Here is a 17443-nt window from a genome sequence, read left to right on the forward strand (position 1 = left end):
TTGTTGTTGTGGACCTTCCGAGCCATCACTAGACCTGGTCTTAACCCTGACATATGGATGGAATTTCCAGCTTGACGTCAGACCTGTCTCACTGCCATGGCATTGCCTTATGATCTGGACTCTCGGCTGGTTCTGGCAATCATCTCCAGGTTTGCCCTGCTCACCTCATACAGATACTGTGGATGGGCCCTGGTTGGGGAGGTCAGGCACTGCTGGCCCTGGGGTCCCATCACGTCCTGGCTCACCTTGCTTTAGGGAGCAGCTGGCCTGTGTGGTGCCATGACAGCGAGACATACGTTTAGGTTTATAGGAACATAAAAATGGCTAAGAAGATCTGAACGAGAGTCCTCCAGTGCAGTACCCTTGTCACGCAGTAGCTGGTAGACAATGCTTACAGAAGAGTATAAGTGGCCTATGCTGCTAAATTTTACCAGCTGTTGTCTGAGGAAGCTCCTGAGCCAGAGGTAATACCTTTATGCTAAAGCTCAAAGTCCAGGCACACCAGTCCATGCCAGTGTTGACCCTTATGGTCAGTCTGTGGGCTGGTGACCAGCTCTGCCAGCAGTCCTTGAGCTTGCCCCTGGCAATAACCTGGGTCACCTTGGAAGCTCCCCAGTTTCCTCCCATTGTTACTCAAACTTCCTTCCCAGTGCGTGTCCACTGACAACTGCTGGCCTTGAACAGGAGAAGTTGTCAGCAGTGGTCCCTTTGTATTGCCCTCTCATTCCTTTTCACTGTGCTACTTCTTTCTAAGGCCCACCGCTAAACACAAACTCATCAGGAAGGGCAAGTAACCCTTAGAGAGATTTCTAGAGAGATTCTGGTTTGCAAATGAGGCCCGCCGTGTGGATAGTTTGGGTTGAACAATGCAGCGTGATGGGGTGCAGAACTGCAGTTCGGGCCACTTGGTTAAAAGCAATGTCAAGGCCAAGCCTCTCTATCAGTGTAGTTATACATTTAGGTCTAGCTTTGGAAATCAGTCCCATTTCTAAGACATTGAAATGTCATATGATTGATAACTTTGAATCTGTTCTACTGAAAGCTTTGGACTTCGTAAAAGTAATCTCTAGACTCGTGTAGCACGTTAGTATACTCCACACTGACCCATAAGAAGGATAAATAGGAAGCTCTGCTTTCCCATGTATCTGCATCCCCTGTCTCCTATGGTCTCCACCAAAATAACCACATTTTCTTCTTGGTCTCTTAAGGCTTCCTCATAACAATGTCCCCAGGCTCTTCCCGTGTCCCCAGAATAATTCCTTCTCTGATTCCCTTAAGACTCTGCTTCATCCCATGTCCTCAGCATTTTCCCTTACAGTCATAACTCCTCTTCATCCTCCTCCTCAACTCAAATATTTCCTCATATTTTCACCATCCACCATTTTCGCCTGGTAGGTGAGCAAGAGGCTGTGTATGCAAGGACAAGGCTAGAGCTGCATGCCCACCAAAGCCACAGGTCGTGGCTGCCCTTCCCTTGGGAAGGGCACTAGTTTAGGTTTCTCTATTTTCCCCACTCCTCTTCCTCATGGATTTCTGTGAAATGTGAAATGTTAAGAGGCTGCTGCACTCTCAAACATGATTGAAACTGGCCACTGGGTTCAAGAGTACCTGGGGAAAGGGCTGATTGATTGATAGACAGGTGGGCTTTGCATAACCCCTCGTTCCTCTGAACTCTTGCATTATTAAGTGAGATTGAAGTGCTCAAGGAGTGGAGTTATTTTACCCTCCTCATTGTTTAGTTCAAATTCATCCAACAACGACTGTAATAGCGTATTAAGTGTATTTAAAAATACTTTAAAACGACAGCTTTCTACCTTCTTTCAGAACTACTGTGCAAGATCAGCATTTTACACTGGGTTATGATAAGAAAGAGCTTTCAAACAGCTATTACACTGCACAAGTATGTGGAGAACTGCTCATCATTAATTTAGAACAGAGGGAATTTTGCAATTCTGGAAGAAAGACTAGTAAGTGTATTTTAAATGTGTCTCTCTCCTTTTCTCTTTTCACTGTTTCCGCATCAGCCTGATATGTAACCAGATAGTTTTCTGAGACCTCTGTTAGCAAGCAGAGTTTAGTGTGCAGGCACCAATCCTAATATTATGGGAGCTTAGAGGCCTTTGAGTGCAGAACAAATTGGTTTTAAAAGCAATAGCAATTGCTAGAAGGATCGTATTACAATAATAGATTTGAAAGCTTACACTGTGAGCCATTCCGCAGATGAGAGCCGATGATATAGATGAAGTACTTTGTGAGCTGCTGGGAGCAAAGCAGGTCCAGATTATTGCATTGACAGAGGTGGGTTGTGGGGGCACCTGACACCTCATTAAAGTGAGGGCTTTCAATCCATCCATGACTACCGTGGGACTTGGGAAGGGTGCAGGAGCAGCACTATTAGTCACAGGCTGGATGAGGACAGAAGGCGAACCTGTATCTGTATATTCAGTAGAGCTCTGCACTGACTACCCTAAATGCTGCTGTGATAAACGTAATAGTAATTAACTCTAATAGGAAATGAAGAAGGGGGGAAAAAAAAAAAAAAAAAAAGAAAAAGGGGAGCCCAGAGTAAAGGGAACTCTAAAGAGATCTGCATGACCCTGACAGAAGACATTGAGGCCCAGACCCCCAAAGTTGTTCAAGTGAGAGCCAGGTGGCTGAATAACTTTTAGGATCTTGGCTACAGTCTGGAGAGACAGAAAAGGAGCTGGCAGTCTACTAAGCTGCTTCTCGACAGACTGCTCTTCATCCGTTTTGAGAGGATCCATGAAAGGCTGAGCTGTCAATATTTTTCAGGATGTTAGCGCTATTGGGAATTTCTCATGCTTTTATTTACTGTAGCATAATATCTGCATTCTGGTTTACATGTGGTATATGCATCGGAAGTAACTTGAAATTCTAGAGGTTTCTTTGCCTGGCTGCCTAAATACAGCGACATCTTGTTTGGCAGACTGAATAAAAGATTAAAAGTGTTTTGGCTGTAACTCTCTGCCATGGTCAAATCGAGACCTTGATTTCCTCAACACAAACTCCTCGTTAGGACCACACTTTAGCAGCAATGGTTTATGTCTCTAAAATAGAATAGTTATTATTAGCTGAAGCCAAAACATATTAAGTCAATCAGATTCTGGTTTGGGGATGTTATGGATGGCATGTAAAATGAAGTACTAATGACTGACAAAATAGCACAGCAAATGAAATTCTATTCATAAATTCATGCTCACTAGTTTCCAAACTATTGTTAATGGCAACTTCTTTCTGGATGTCAAGAAGGCAGGAATGGGAAGGCAGAAAAACAAGAAACACTAAACTAAACTCTAATGTCTGTACACATACAAGCATACATGCATGCACATACATATACACGTGTTTATTTTTACAAGTGAGATAAGGCCATGTCAATTCTAAGTGTTCCTTTTCTGCTGTTCCGTCTGCACGAAGGGTTCTTAAAGTAATTATGAAAAGATACAGAAGACAAAGGGAGGAGGAAGGGAGTATATGACCCAGCAGAAGCATACAAATCATGTGGACACATACTGTGTGGGCAGTTTGAGCTGGCTCACAGGCAGCACAAGATGAGTCTGCCTCACAGAGGATGCCACTTTGTGCTCTGTCCCCTGGCTTTAATGTTTTACAAACATCCTGCTGGCCCTCAATTGGCTGTAGGGATGGTTTTGAAAAAGTAAGCTAAAGATAAGCAATACAAAGGTGTCCACAGGCAGGCAGAGCAAGATCTTCAAAGATCTGAACTTTTGCCATTCATTTTAGTGGCATGTTATTGCTTAAGTCATGCAGCAATATACAATTTCATGTTGTTAACTATTTCATTGCTGGGTAAAACTTGCAAGGAAAAACTAAAATGATGAGTAATAGGAAGATATACACTAGGCACTCTCACTGGCATTTCATTTTGGCCTCGCATCACAGTAACATTTTTATCTGAGCTTCATATTTGCATTATAAAGGATTGTATTGAAACTATTTGCTATTAAATAAGCTGATATTCTGACTGTTCTGCTGTTTACCTGACAGCCTGCCTTTAGATCACAGTTTGACACTACTGTGACTGTGAGATGGTAAAATTTAAGCTCCCAAGGAAAGAAAGGAAGGCAGGGTGATAATCCTGGACTTCAGGAGAGCAGATTCCATCTTCTTCAGGATACCACGGGAAGCTGCCATAGTGCAGTGTGAAGGAGGTTCACATTTGTTTGATCTTCAAGAAGAGTCTCCTTGGAGCACCAGAATGGTCCATTCCAGTGGGCAAGGAAATGAGCCATCCTGGCAGGGGACTGGCTTGGGAACAGGGATCTCCTGACTGAAATAAAATGCATCATTTGAGGTTTTCCAAAGTTAACTGGATGAAGCTGTGAGCAACCTGAAAGTTATGCCTGCTTTGTGCAGCAGAGGTGGGGTGGTACAGAGGTGCCTTCCAACCTAAATTATTCTGGGTTTTGTGTTTATGCTGTGCCTTAATGCATACGTATTAAAAAGGTTTATTCTTTTCAGTTAACAAATTGAAGACTCCCGGCCATTGTTTGAACTGGATATGCTGCTGCCAGTTAAAAAAGAAAAGTCTGTCTGATACTCAGGTATGATGGCGATGAGCCCAGTACCAATGACTCTATGTTTGCAAAGCAAGGAATTGTGTAGTGTATCAGGTAACAGTAATCATCCTTTTGCCCTTCTGTGCAAAAATGGTATTGCAAGACCCAGTCCCTTCCATTTTCTTTAACTGTCTGAATAAGCCATTTGATTCATCTGTTCCTTCTTCCAATGACCTTTTTCCCTATGGAGCTTATTCTGATTCCCCACTGTAACACAATCGAGAGATAAATCTCATATGACAGCAAAGATCAGCAAGAGTCATGCAAGTAAATGCAGACAAGAAGGTTGTGTGCTTTGTACAGTGTTACATCTTAGTTATTCTGAAAGTTTTGAGACAGATTCTGTGTTCTGTTTTACTAGAGGAAGCAAACGTCTCTTCCCCAAGCAAAAATAACGTGCAGATCTTTGAAGGCAGGACATAGGTGTCTGTCACAATATTGCAAGGCATTTTGACAAAGTGTGGCATTTTGAAATGCTTATTTCTTGTTATTCACTACCGAAATGGGTGTGTTCTTCACAACCTAAGGTGGTGTGATGAGACTCCAAGTTGACCAGAACGTTGAGGCAGATCTGCCAAAGTTTTTTCTTAAGTTGAGCATTCCCAAGACTGCAAAAGATCTTTTAAACTCAAACCCAAGTTTTATTTTAACAGAAACTAGATTCTCAAAGCTTTAAAACAGATAAAACTTAGAGTGAGACAAAACAGAAATGAAAGCATTTGGAAACTGAATTCCTTCTTGCCCACTATGTCCTGGCAGGAAGGGTCCTTTTTTTCAGGCTTCCTCTCAGTTCAGCAGCTCAGGAACTTTCTGTATTGCAACAAAATCTCCTCTGAGAAGACCTTCTTTGAAACTCTAGGAGGCATCTTCCGCCCCATCACCAACGCCTGGTTGTGTGTCTGCTCTTCTGAGCATTTTGCCAGTCTCTGCTCTGTGCTTGCTGAGTTCTCCTCACGCCCTCAGCATGAGTCCTTACACATTTTACTCAGTGATGAAGTGTTTTAATTTGATTGCTATTTAATTGGATTCTTAGGTTATACAGTATCTAAAAACTCACCTGAAAAATGAAAGAGGCTGGTAAGAGGGGAACTATCTGGTGAGGGTGGGAGGAGGTTGGAGGATATAAACTGTCAAAGGAAGTTTATTTTAAGACCAGCTTGGCACTGAACCTATGTGGTGAAAGAACACCATGTAAAAAGTCTCTGGCCAAGTTTTTAGGGCTGGTTTCTTTGTTGCTTTTTTCTTTAGCTTTGATGCTTAATGCCATATAAATTGCACATGGCATGATTGGAAGAACTGGCCCATAGAGGAGATTGCTGTGGTTGTCAGAGAAGGGCAGAATAATGAAGATCTTCAGAAAGGGCTATAAGAGACAAGGTAAGAAAAGCTACAAGAGGTAGAGAAGCATCAAGCACTAGCAGAAAGAGAAACTGAAACGGAGAGATGATTTTACCATATGATAAGTTACCACTTTTTACTTTTAAAAGAACTGTGTGCATAGAAAATGGTGCAGGTTTTTTGGTCATTCCACTCGGAGCCACAGCCAGCCGTGCAAAGGAGAACCCAGGCCCGTCTCTGAGTGCGCTAGCAATAACAGATCTGTGGCTGTACAGCCCACCAGAATACATGCCACACCACCAGTGGCTCTGGTGGCAAGACAAAGACCTGGTCAGGCTAGGGAGATGGTGGGTTCCTGGCAGTTTATACTGGGAGGAAGGTCTGAGTGCGAGGGGAGAGCACAGCACCCAGCTGCTAGTCACAGTGGCAGGTTGGAGCCCCAGAAGGGGCAGCGTCACACGGCGAGTATGCGTGTAGGAAGCTCAGAGAGCTATTCCTTAATGAGTCTGCAGCGTGCCAGTCTTTAGATCGGCATGAGTCAACCATTTGGGTTTTAATCTCTTCTTCTGCATGCATAGTGACTATTCATGAGAGGATTACTATGAAGTGCCCCGAAACTAAACGGCATGTTTAGGATCTCATGGCTACATGAATAAAAGTCACAGGCAAGCTTGGATAGCAAGAGCAAGATGCAGCCTTGTTCACATTTTCCAAAAAGAAACTTAAAAGATCAAATACTCAGTGTTGCACTCCTACTCTCATTTATCCAAACTCACAAGGCAGCATCAGCTCTAAAAGTTCAATTGCTGTTGCCAGTATGTAAGCGAAATACCTCACATGGGTGTCACCTCTTCAGGATCACCTTGTTCTTATGGCTCCAAGTGAAGCAATGGGAGTGGGTGATCACATCAGCTGAGTAAGTAGACAAGCCAGTATCTTCTGCAGTTCTAATTTTTTAAAATGTTCTAAACAAGCATGTGCCTGCCTGCATTTACCCTGTAAGACAATACCCAGCTGTGTAACTACAGGGTTACTGCTTGCCAAAATAAGACTTCTGTAAAGCTGAAGTTTTATGTAGATCCAGGTCCTTCAGGCTCAGCCTCGCCTCCAGAGCACATTTTGCAATACTTCACAGTTAAAGCTACACACATATGCTCAGCAAAACAAGATCCCTTCCTCTGGGGGTGAGAGGAACGGGGGCATGGCAGCTAACTACCAGCCTAAAGAAAGAGGAAAATGAGTCACAGTCATTAAATAGGTCACTTCCACTTTGTGTAAAAGTGCTCTTCTAGTAGTCAGGTTAACCTCTGAAATAAGGAACTGTCTGGGCTCAAGTTTCCTTGTGTGCTTGCCGTTGCTGCTCCAGATAAGTGGGGAAAAGTAAGGAGAAAATCCCTGTGTAAAAATTGGTGTTTTCAGCTAATGAATGTATGATTGTGGATTCTAGAGAAATTATTCTAACTCCCACTAATTGAACATGTGGTTTCATGTAGCTATGTAGCTTCTTTAAAAAAAAAAAACAAAACAAAACAAAACAAAAAAAACACCTCTGTAGCAGCTGCATTGGCTTCTGCTAATATCTGCTTCCCTTACAGCAAAACCTAAGCAGTTCAGCAAAAGATGAAAACCCTTTATTTTTATTCCAAATCATGTCTTTGAAACGTGAGTTTCTGCTGGAAGATGGAACACAAGCTTATCTGTAGTGAGTGGGAGGTTGTAGTATTAGATCTTCTTTCAGGAAGCCTCTTTGACCCCAAACAGAGGGTCAAAGCATTTTGACCATCAAACTCCCCAAACAAGGGGGTTTACAGCATTTGAAGATTTAGAGATAACAATGTTTTTTCCAAGAAATTTCTCAAAGAAGAGGGAGGGATATTATTGTTGTTGTGGTTCTGTTGTAGCAGCTAGACTGCTGTCTGGAGACACTGTCCTTGCTGGAAAATTGATTATGGTTCAGTTTTGAAAAGTGGGTGTTTCCTCTGCTTTTAGTTACCATATTAGGTTTTCATAAGAAACCCCCCCCCCCCCACCTCATTTCTCATGTTCCTGTTAACTTTCCTGAGAGCTCTGTGTCACAACGACTTACTGAATGTGAAGCAAGCTGCTGCTGCTTTTTTTTTTTTCCTCCCCTCTAGGAAACAGTTGCTTTAGGACTGATTCTGGTAACCTGATACCACTTGATGTATTTTTGCTGGAATATGGAGCCTACATAAATTGCACCATAAGCAAATTTCTTTATAATGGAAGGATCGGAAAGCTGCAGCTTGGCAGGCCATTTCATTGGTGTGGGTTTTTTTAAGGTGGATTTTCCAGATGCTTTTTAACAGATGATATTGGAGGCTTTTGCAAAAGGTATTAGGAATATGCAGTTGTTACTGTTTGTAGAGCATCCCACCTGTAGACAAAAATGCTCTACATCCGGAAAAGATCCTACCTGCCTGACAGATACCACTGTACAACCTGAAAGAAAACTGCTGTTATTTGCCCTTCCCAATGTGCCCAATTATTTATTATCAGCATTACATGAGCCCACAGGCTCCTGCTGAAATCAAGTCTAATCTTTGCGTGGTCCCAAATACAGGTGAAAATTTAGGCTGTTCCTCACCCCCACCCCCCGAACTGACAAAAAAATCCACAGAGAGTAGTAAAAACATGCATTCATTAAACCAAAACATCATTCTTTTCTGACTGGGACATAGTAGTCGATACAGGGATTTAATTAGATACAGGGTGGGCAGATGTAAGTGACTCTGCAGTGTGGCATGATGCAGACAGGGGCTCTTCCAGTGCTGGTTCTAAAAAGCAGCTGGAACAGAGCTTCAAGCAGGAGAGTTTCCTCCCAGCTGAGCAAAAGCTCTTGTAGATTATGGCTAGAGTGAGATCAACCAAACCAGCTGGATCCACTGCATGCAGAGTGCATCCCAGGACTCCCCTTCCGTTTGAGCGTGTTGTTCCTCCCCAGTAAGCTGAGCCTGCGGTCCAAAAATTTTTCTTCTAAATTGTTTGCGTTGGAAGTAATGTTTATTAAAGGAGCCAGAGGGAGACTGAAATCCTTTGGGCATCCCCAGGGCATATATAGCAAGCGTAGCTGTGAGAGAAGCTTCCCCAAGCTGCCCTGCCAGTGGATATTTGGATCTTGCAGGGCTTCACCTCTGAGGGAAAAGGAGAAGTAAAGCTTCAAGGTGCCTTTATTTCCTTATTCCCCCTCAGGATGCTGTCAACAAGAGTGCCAGATGAAGCAGACAGGTGCCGATGACACTAATGCCATAGCTGCTAACCAAACTCACCCAGGTGACAAGGCAGCATGTAGGTGCAGCAGTCCTGGCCACAGGTCCCCACGGTCACGGGCTGTGTTTTGGCTGGTGGGAGCCTGTCCTCTTACTGATGTCCTGAGACACTCAGCACCTCCTGCACTGTGAGGTCCTGGCACTGTCTGTCTGAACACATTAGCAGCAGCACATCCTTTGCCTTGGGCCTTTCTAGGGTGCCATGCTGCTGATGCCTTTGCTAGGATTTCCTGACAGCTCTGAGAAAAACAGTTCCTCATAAGGCCAAGACTTATTCCTGCTATCAGTAGCAGCTGCCATCCCTTCCTGTATTCAAACAACAGAGCGGGAAACCCTGGCCGGTGACTTTGACATGGGAAGCACTTTCCAGAGTGTTTAAAACTTGCGTTGTTTGCCTGGCACGGGCTGATGTACTGGGGAATGGTCTGAACTATGCAGACCATGCAACCTCTGTCACCACATCATCCCAACAGGAGAGCTCTGTTACAACTCATTAAAGCTCTCAGACCATTCAGACTTGATCGTGTTGTCATTACAGTATTAGCTGTCCCCAAGATATTGCAGAGCAGTGCACCTTCCGCCAGCTCTTCCTCTTGGTGCAGCGCGCGAATGCACGTTGCACACAGCTGAGCTGTTTGTCAGGCTGTGCCGCACAGGAATTTCTCCTGATAAGGTAAATCTTCGTGGTCTGCCCAGAAATGGAGCCTAGCCCTTCAGAAGGAAGGAAAGAAGGAGATTCCCGCTTTATTCCTTCCACTGGAAAGAATGCTGCCCAGTGATCAGATTGAAATAAACATGAGATAGGAGGCTGGAATGCAACTCTTGCCTTATCAGTCTTGGCCCCTGCCTTGGGAACCCTCTGTCATCTCATAACATTTATTATGGGCTTCCCAAGTATCAGAAAGGCTTCTGGGTTTCTGCTGCTAAATAACTTGTGAGATGATGAATGAGTACCTTAAACTTACAGCACATTGCTTCATTCATCTCCAAAACTCTTAACAGGAATTTCACTGGGCTCCCTGGAAACTCAGTGTTCATAAATTGCTTTAAGAGTCTTTCCTGAAAGGCTGTAAAGACACAAAACGTATCTTCTTGTTATGTACAAATACTGTAATAACCTTAACTCCAGATTATAATTCCACAACCAAGTGGTAAAGACTGGCTCAAATTCACACTGCTCGAGGTTTGTCTGCCCTGGAGTGGGGTGGCTGCATCCATGCTGTACTACTGCCTTTGGTCTGGGTTTCCTCTAGGTCCCATGTAGGATAACCATGGCTGTGAAACTTAGCTTTTCTTTCTCACCTTAGCGAGTAGGCTGGGGGTGCTCAAGAAATTTGGAGGGGACACAGCTGGGACAGCTGACCCTAACTGACCCAAGGGATATCCCAGACCATATGACATCACGCTCAGCATATAAAGCTGGGGGAAGAAGAAGGAAGGGGGGGACGTTCAGAGTGATGGCGTTTGTCTTCCCAAGTACCCGTTACGCGTGGAGCCCTGCTTTCCTGGAGATGGCTGAACGGCTGCCTGCCGATGGGAAGCGGTGAAAGAATTCCCTGTTTTGCTTTGCTTGCACATGTGGCTTTTGCTTTACCTATTAAACTGTCTTTATCTCAGCCCATGAGTTTTCTCACTTTTACCCTTCCGATTCTCTCCCCAGTTGCCAGCTGGGGGATTAAATCCCAGCTGGGATTAAACCACAAGGGGTAAATTTTTGAGTTCAAAGTCTCTGAAATAACCTGATGTCCTGACAAATTACCCAGTGAGAAAGTCCTTCAAAAACAGTCTCAGGGGCTCCTGTTCAAAGAAATGGTTACAAGAAACTAAGCCACATAATAATTATGATAATTAGGTCTTATCCCTTAGTCTTAAGCTTTAACTATCCAAAAATGAGGGTATAGCCTTAAAAAGCCCCTTTTTAAATATATGTTTAGAATATGTGGCAACCTGGTTTCCCTGCTTGCGAACTACTGCTTGCTAACTGCTGAGGAGGACCTGGTCTGTGCCTGCAGGAGGGATTTCCCCAAAACTCAACACGTGGGGATCCCAGCCCTCAGACACTGACACTTTGCATACACCTCCAGCTCTGGGGGTTGCCTCAGGTCATCTCAGCTTGCAGGTATCCATAACCACTAGTTCTGGGATTACGTTTTTTTATATTTTTTATTTGTATTTTCATAATATGTACCAAAGAAGGGAGGTGGGTTTCGAAACCAATTTTCCAGATCATGTTCATTTGTCACCCAAATTCTTGAGTAGTGGCTGCTGAGATCACACTTTCCTCACAGATGCCTTAACCCTCTACAAGGGCCAAAAACTAGATGTGAGGCAAGAGGTATAACTGAGGGGTGCAATGTGTTGTTTCACTGTAGCTGTGCAGAAAATAGTCAGGTGCTGCAAACAGGTATTAGGGAAGCAGCTCAACTCTAAAGGGGTACGTGGTGAAGGAGCCAGGGAGGTAACACACCTAGCACAGAGATACGAGCTTATGCCAGGAACGTCCTTCAGCCACAGGAATTCCCAAAGGTCCCTCAGATTTGAAGATCTGTGGTGGTTGTGCTGTAATAAAAGAAGGAAATTACTTAGGAAGCAGTTTGCCTAACTGAATTTTTTTCTTTACCAGGATTTTACTCCTAATTTTGGCTGGCATTTTGGTTTTACTGCCTGGGTCTATGTCCTCTTGTTACAAATTTAATGTTTACTTTTTCACTCTCATAACTTTTTTCTTGGTGTGCAGAATTCTGAATAAGAATTAAGTTATCCCATAGGGACACACAAAGGAAAGACATGGACAGAATAAAACTAGGAAGAGTGCTTTGGTAGGAAACATGGTATGTCTAACAATGTATAACTGGCAACAGAAAATTATTCATGTGGGATTTTTCTGGAGACGACCTTCCAAACAAAGCTCAGACACCAGCTGAAGCAGTCACCTAAGGGTGCTTTGAGATTTATGTGCTGACGATAGCCTGCAGGGAAAGCATTCAAACAGGGTGAAGTCCATGCCCACTAGTTCAACTGGTCAATACCCAATCAATAAATTATTACTGTTCTTGTTTAACATTGCATGGAACAGGTATCCAACACTAAAGTTTTAAAAATATGGAATAAAAAGCAGGTCATCATGATATAGATCTCATAACTCTAAGATGATGCTAAAAATATTGTACCTTATTTGGCTCTGATAACAGGTCCAAGTCTTACCTGTTTCAGATGGAAAACTAACTGAGCAATGTTAATCAGAATGTACTAGACATTTTCTGTCCTATCAATAAAACATCAGTACAGATATTCAAACAATAGGTTACTTCCCAGACAGAATAAACAGCAAGTTGTTCATAGTAGAGCTTGTAATAGGCTGTGCAGTCTATGCAGCACAAAATAAAGCAATTCCTTCTGATTTGGGGATTGCAGTGAGAGATCAGTGTAGCTTTTTTAGCAAGGGGGGGAATACACTGTTCAAACCGAGTGAGAGAGAATTAAAAGACAAGATGCATACGTGCGCACATCAGAAATGCACGTAATATTTGTTCTTTCCCATTCCATGTATTCAGGATTAACTCTTTCATGTACAGAGTGCACTGAATGATGGAGGTAAAGTGGCAGATGAAACTTAGTGATGAGAAATATAAACCAGAGGATGCAGGGAATGAGAAGTTGCGCTACCTATGCAGAATGCTGGGTGCTAAATTACTTACTGCTGCTTAGGAAGGGGACCTTGGAGTCACTGTGGCTAATTCTCTGAAAATGGTTGCATTAGACTCAGAAAGAGTCAAAAAGTCTCTAAGAAGGGAAAGGAGAGTGAAACAGAAAACGTCATTGTTTTACTGTGTAAATTTATCATCCACCTACACTGTGATTATTGCAGGCAGTTCTGTTGCCCTGTCTCAGAAAGAGCTGGTCGAGTGAGAGGAAGGCTAGGAAAGAGAGACAGGATGCTCAGAGGCATGGAACGGGGGGGCGGAACTAAAGAGGTTGCCATTTTTTAGCCTGGAAAAAGAGATAATTGTGAGGAGACATGATAGCTATAAACCAAAGAAGGCAGAGAAGATACATAGGAAACACGTTTTCATTACGTCTTACGTCAGAAAAACTAGGTGTCATCTGAATGATCAGGCATCAGGTTTAAGTCAATACACACGGAGCACAATTATGCTGTGGAGTTCATTCCCGCAGGATGCCCCAGCAGCCAAAAGAATAAATTAATTCATAAGAAAATATTGGGAAATGTATAAGGAATAGCTCAATCAAGACCTATTGATGCAACAATCCAGATGCCATCTCCTGCTCCAGAAATCCCCTACCTGCTGACTGCTGGAAGCTGGAAAGGTGTATGAGAGAAAGGATCACCCTGTCCATACGACTGCTCTGTCTCTAGGCATCTGCTATGGTCCACGATAAGAATCAGGATACTGGATCAGACCGACTGGTACAGATACTCATACTGTCCAGGCTTGCACCGATTACGTGAGCTAAGTAACACTCCAGAATGTAATCAGAAAGTGAACATTATTTATAAGAACTAAGTTTTCCAAAGAATCAGCAGGCCTTAACATTGCGTTAAGTTGACCGGAAGTGTCAGGAATAATAAAATTAAACACAGAAGCACAGGTCATGTTTCTTAAAGTCTTTAGAAATAATAGTAACCTCATTCAATCAACAGAAGAGTGATTCATTGGATACCTGTTTTCCTTACCAGGTTCTTTTTTTCCTTTGGGGATGCAGAACAAATGTTAGAAACTAATCATCAGGGTCCTTAATTTACACCGAAATTACAATGACATTATTTATAACAAGGAAAAGTTATTGCTTCACTCAAGGTGGGAATGTGAAACTTTTCAAAGCCGGTGACCTATTGCACTTCAGGAGCAAAAGCACCACTCTAACAGAGCAGAGACTGGCTGCTGGGTGGCCCTCACAGGATTTTGCTGCAAGAAAAGCTCCCAAGCAAAGGAGACTGGGGCACTTTCAGAAACAGAGTGGAAAACCAGTAGCTTTTGTTTCAATGTAGCAAAGCATTTCCTATTTCTGTTTCAAGACAGATGAACTTTTGACAATAACAACCCATTTGGGCTCTGTGTACCCCTGATAGCCATGGTATGAGTGCCTAGCAAGTACTGTCTTTCCAGAAACTTCGCTTCGGAGCAAGTGCAGTGAATGGGCACCTGGGAGGGTCATGACATTTTTCTAAGGCCATTAAATGGTTAAGCACATATAGGTGTTTGTATGTATTTATACACATATAAGAATACATGCACACACACTTATGTATTCAATATATTCAAATAGGTTGCAATTTTTTAGCAGAAATTGTGCAACTGGATCTGTGTGACAGTATTCAAAATTATTCAGTTTTGAGGTTTCTTCAGCATTTCCGTCATTTTTATTAAACATTTTTAAAGTCCTCTTTGAATTTCTATCAAATGTTTGCATTTGCCTGAAATGGTTTGTTTCAGTAAATGAACATATCTGTGGATTGAGTAAATTTGACTATGGTGGTATAGAAACTTTTGTGTTTCTGTTGGTGAGTTTTCACTCGGGGGGAAAAAGAGGCATTTTCTGCTGGAAAAAAACTTCTCATATACGAATTTTTGACTAAATTTAATAAAAAGTCAAAGAAAAGAAAACAGCCAAGTCTCTTGGCTCTTGCCAGCTCCTGCTGCTGCTATTTGGTTTTAGTTTATTCCTTTATTTTTATTATTACTGACCATTTATTAGTACAGTAGCGGTGCTCAGAGCCTCCCCACGACGATCATAACTACACTTTGCAGCATGATTTACAAACAGATGAGCTGATACCGTTTCTCCCATAAAGACTTTACGCTCCCAGTATGCAGTCAACCGACCTGGAGCCAAGAAGAGCGATACAATAAAATCGCATCCAGGCTTCGGGGTGCATGTCGTGAGCAGGGAGGATTTTGAACGACTGCAGGCAAAGACAGTTTGGGGGACTCAGATCTGCATGCTGTGGACACCAGTATATCCAACCTTCTTCGGCACTGGTGAGGCCGCACCTCGAGTACTGTGTTCAGTTTTGGGCCCCTCACTACAGGAAAGACTTTGAGGTGCTGGAGCGTGTCCAGAGAAGGGCAACCAAGCTGGTGAGGGGCCTGGAGCACAAGTCTCATGAGGAGCAGCTGAGGGAACTGGGGCTGTTTAGTCTGGAGAAGAGGAGGCTGAGGGGAGACCTTATCGCTCTCTACAACTACCTGAAGGGGGGTTGTAGTGAGGTGGGTGCTGGTCTCTTCTGTCAGGTGGCTGGAGATAGGACGAGAGGAAATGGCCTCAAGTTGAGGCAAGGGAGATTTAAGTTAGATATTAGGAAAAATTTTTTTACTGAGAGGGTTGTCAAACATTGGAATGGGCTGCCCAGGGAAGTGGTTGAGTCACCATCCCTGGAGGTATTCAAAAAGCGAGTGGACGGGGTACTTCAGGACATGGTTTAGTGGGCATGGTTGATGGTTGGACTTGATGATCTTGAAGGTCTTTTCCAACCTAAATGATTCTATGATTCTATGATTCTTAGAAGAGGAAGGGGCATTTCTCAGACAAAATAAAGGCTTTTGTTCATCCTCCAGAAATGGCCAGTAACTGGATTCTGGAGAAGGCTTATCCTGTACCTTCAGACTGCGGGTCTGGGGTGCGTGAGCAGGTCCCCAGCAGCCCCAGTTTGGAGCCTGGCAGCTGCAGGTGCTGAGCTTGATGGCCGCCCCACAGCGTGTCACCCCCTCCCCAGGGACAGGGCCCTAGGTGGGCAGGACAAGGTACAGCCACCATGCTGGGAGCAGTCTAGTCACTTGGAAGGAAAATAATCATCTCAGATAGTACACCAGAATTGAAATCTGTGGGTTTTGTAAATACACAGAGATTGGGAGGAAGGCATAAAGAGGCTGCAGACACCCTCTATTAGACGATAGTGGCTAAAAATGTTATAAAGTTGTCAAGCAGAAGGAATGCAGGTGGAAATGTTCAGGAGTGAGTAGCACAGAGGGCATCGATGGCTTTGCAGTAAAAGAAGTGCTGGGCGGGACTGGGAGGGCTGAACTGACAACAAGGGGACGAAGCCAGAAGTAAGCCTAAAGTACGAGAAAATGAAGGAGTAAAGAAACTAAGGCTGCTAGGGTACTGGAGTGAGATGTGTCTGTTGGGATATGCAGGAGGGTAGAGCTCACTAAGCCCGGCCGTCTCCCGCCATAAATAAAAGTAATTCCCTTGAAGCTAATGGACTCAGTTTGGCATTCAGTAAGTGAGGACAGCAAGGGGATGAAAGAAGATGATGATGATGACGCAAAAGAGAGCTCTGGAACATAACTCTTCTCTAAACCTGCTGGATAATGTCTGGCTTGGGCAGGGCCATGCAGTCAGGGGTACCAACAGCAGGAGAATAACTCCGTGGCTGCCGTGGTGCTGAGGCTGAAGGGAATGAAGTGAATTATTAACTGTAGTTTTATGATGTCAACAATGGCATAACACTAATCCTGTAACGAGCGAAACTGATAATAACTGGTAAGGACTGTTTATGGCTTATTCAACATAAATTAAGCCAACAATAAGTAAAATATAATCAGATATGCAATAAATGTTAATTAACAAATTAGAGACAGAGACAATCATTGGCAAGCATGATTGTAAATGTTTAAATAATGTAGTAGTTGCAGACCAAGATGTAAATTAAGTTAAATGGACAGTCTTAGTGACAGAGAAGATATATTTAACAGGTAGTAAAATCAGCAAGCAAAAACATTCTGCAGTGGACTCAATAATAAGATAATACAGGGACTAGGAGAGCAGTATTGCATTGCCATGTATCAGATGTTTTGTTTGTAACATAGCCATGATTTCTGTCTCTTTAGGAGAAAAATGAAAACTAAAACATCCATGTTCAGTCCATGAAAGAAACCATATCTGCAAAATTCACCAAGGCAAGTCTGAAAGAGCATGGCAAGTTATCATTCTTTTTGATTCAATGATCTGGAGATACCTGCCTTGGGAATGTATTAAATTATTTGCAACAACTATTAATACTACATTAAGGATGAAATCTGAGTAAGCTCAGCAATTTACTGCAAGCAAGGGTAAATTGGTATGTTAAACCTGGCACAAACTCACAGTGTTTGTATTAGCAGCCTCACACTGTGAAAAATGCAATTTGTTGGAATACATTTTGTTATGGTATGTTTCTTTTGGCTGTTGGGAATTGCCCTGTAACTCAGATCA

The 17443-nt window shown here is 43.2% G+C and overlaps 1 long non-coding RNA gene across 1 annotated transcript in view; it reads left to right on the forward strand.

Annotated features, from left to right (window-relative positions):
* The window catches only part of LOC121233499, a 29035-nt gene extending 11893 nt beyond the window's left edge, over positions 1–17142 (forward strand). Inside the window, exons 2-4 of the long non-coding RNA XR_005933076.1 lie at positions 4504–4655; positions 5850–5978; positions 17080–17142. This is a non-coding gene — a long non-coding RNA (uncharacterized LOC121233499). The remainder of the gene's footprint in view (positions 1–4503; positions 4656–5849; positions 5979–17079) is intronic.
* The last annotated feature ends 301 nt before the right edge of the window (positions 17143–17443 follow it).

This window comes from Aquila chrysaetos, chromosome 8 (genome assembly GCF_900496995.4).
Source record: "Aquila chrysaetos chrysaetos chromosome 8, bAquChr1.4, whole genome shotgun sequence".
Lineage (NCBI taxonomy): Eukaryota > Metazoa > Chordata > Aves > Accipitriformes > Accipitridae > Aquila > Aquila chrysaetos.